The following is a 2845-nucleotide window of genomic DNA, read 5'->3' as shown; positions in this document are numbered from 1 at the left end:
ATGGAATTTTTCAAACCCCTTGGAAGAGCGAGGGAGGTCAGAGAGCCCTGGTGCACTTAGCAGTTCTGTGACCCCAAACCAATTATCCAAAGCCAAATGGATGATGTGATTTCTTTATTTCCTTTTTGATTTACAAATGCTTCTGCCCAGAACCATTTCTGTATTGAAATGCTCACCCCAGCCAGCCCTACATTTAATTTTGTTTCATTACCAAAATGAACCCCCCCACCACCCCTCCAAGTTTCATGCTTATTAGAAGCATGTGGCTTACTGGATAGAGTGCTGGACCTTGAAGACAAGAAGTCCTAGGTTCAAATCCTGTCTCTGAGAGTTCCCACCCCCAAACTCTTTGCTTAGCAGAGGCGCATGGCTTAGTGTATAGAGTGCTGGACTGTGAAATCAAGAAAATCTGAGTTCAAATCCTGCCTCCTATGCTTCCTAGTCCTTTGGCCATATGCAAATCCCTTCACCTTTGTAAGCCTCAGTGTCCTCATCTAAGAAATGGGGTTGATACCTGCCACACAAAAAAATGAGCTAATGAATGGGACTTTGACAGCTTTAAAGCATTATACATACATATATTACATAACAAATAACGACAACAAGCTAAGGATTTGGGATTTCAGCAGTACGGGTTATTCCCTCCAGCCTCAGGTTACGATGCTGATGTGACTTAGTTCATCAGAGGATCATAGCTTTAAAGATGGAAAGGGTCTTCAGAGTCCTTGAGACCAACCTCTTCCTTTTGCAGCTGGCCTGAGAGGTTCAGCATCTTTCCTAAGGGATGATTTTTCAGAATTGCTATGGATGAAGAAGTCATTGTCCTGTGGCCAACCTCTCCCAACATGGCAAGGCTAGTCCTCAAAGGAGAGACATCTAACCTGTTGCCTCTACAACACACAGTCAGTCTTCCTCTTATCAGACTCAAGACAAGTGGCCTTCCTTCTCTGTGCCTCAGGCTCCTCATCCGTAAAACAAGTGGGTTGGAACCAATGACATCCAACGTTTGCTCCTAACTGTCTATCTATGACCCCATGACCTGGATTGGGATGACCAGAACTTGTTCTCCATTTTGTGAGGTAGTGTCAGAGAGGAAGATGCCAAGGGAAGAGTCTTACTGATGGGGATTAGAAAAAGAAATGAATAAAAAGAAAAAACAGCCAAAAAATGAAAATCCCAGCTATGGTTGCTATTTCAGTTGTCATTGTTTCTTGGATATTAGTAGGGGCAGCGAGGTGGCAGAGTGGATCGAGCACTGGTCCTAGAGTCAGTAAGACCTGAGTTCAAATTTGGCCTGAGGCACTTACTAGTTGTATGATCCTGGGCAAGTCACTTAACCATTGCCTGCCTCCGTTTTTTCTACCGTCAAATGGAGATAATAGCATCTACCTCCCAGGGCTGTTGTGAGTATCAAACGAGACAATAATTTCAGAGAGCTGAGCACAGTGCCTGATACATGGTATGATTGTTGCTGTTCAGTTGTTTCAGTTATGTCTGACTCTTCGTGACCCCATTTGGTGTTTTCTTGGCAAAGATATTGGAGTGGTTTACCATTTCCTTCCAAAGCTCATTTTACAGATGAGGAAACTAAGGCAACAGGGTTAAGTGACTTGTCCAGGGTCACAAAACTAGTAAGTATATGAGGCTGGATATGAACTTGGGTCTTCCTCTCTCCAAGCCCAGCACTCTGCACACAACCACCTAGCTGCTTCATGGCACACAGTAAACACAATGTAAATGTTGGCCTTTGTTATAATTATTACTTCATAGAATTGTTGTGAGGGTCAAATGAGATAATATTTATAAAGCACTTAGCACAGTGCCTGACACATAGTAGGTACTGCATAAATGCTAGGTATTATTATTAGCCCCAGCTCTTATGAAATGAAACCTTATTGCATCTTGTTGGTACCTTTTTGGCAAACAAGTATCACTGAGGTTCAGCTAATTCCATGTGAGACAATAATACATGCACTGGAACTTGCACTGAATTGGGTTTAGCTCTTATTTCTGCTATAAGACTATATTTTAGGCACATCATCTCACCTTTCTGGGTCTCTGTTTCCTCATTTGTAAAATGACGGGGTTAGACCAAATGACCTTGAAGGTCCCTTCTAGGTACAAATATTGGCTTCTGGAGCTGAATACAGTCTCACAGCATTCTAGAGACATACATTTCATACTTGGATAATCTCAACACATATTCCATTGCATAGAACTTTTGCAAATCACTCCCACATATTTTCCATTCTAAAATGGAATGAAAACCTGTGGATGAAGCTTTTGTAGTTTATGACGATATGCAAGAGTCCCACTATTTATCACCTTATGAACTGCGATCTGAACCCACAGACTAGGTGAGGAATTCCTATAGATACATAAGAGGGCACTGAAATAATTTTCTCTTCCCCTTCTCCCTATTAGTGACTGAAGAGATAAACAACATTCTCAGTTAGAGGAATGTCTGATGGAGAAGTGGGATCACCAGTGGGGAAATGCCATCAGCACCTGCGGTGATGATTCCAGTCATTCATTAGCCCTGATTTCCTGGGTGGGGACTATGAACTGAGCAAGAGAAGTGAGGAAACCCACCAAATGGAATCAATCCCTTCCTGACACAAGGATTGTATGCCATTTGGTTTCTTTTTAATAAACTAATTAGAAAAGAAAAACAAGATTAATTTTTAAAACCAGTTGTCTTCAAACAAATATGACCTTGGGGGGTATAGGGGAGTGTCGTCAATGAACTGGAACATATGGTCAGTTATTCACTGGTATGCCCTTTGTGGAATGCTGCGATTATAGCTATATAATATATATCATATGTGATATGATATGATGTTAT

The sequence above is a fragment of the Phascolarctos cinereus genome, unplaced genomic scaffold (genome assembly GCF_003287225.1).
Source record: "Phascolarctos cinereus isolate Bilbo 61053 unplaced genomic scaffold, phaCin_HiC Scaffold_7;HRSCAF=346, whole genome shotgun sequence".
Taxonomy (NCBI): Eukaryota; Metazoa; Chordata; class Mammalia; order Diprotodontia; family Phascolarctidae; genus Phascolarctos; species Phascolarctos cinereus.
The sequence above is the reverse complement of the archived record's forward strand: the minus strand, read 5'-3'. Positions refer to the sequence as shown.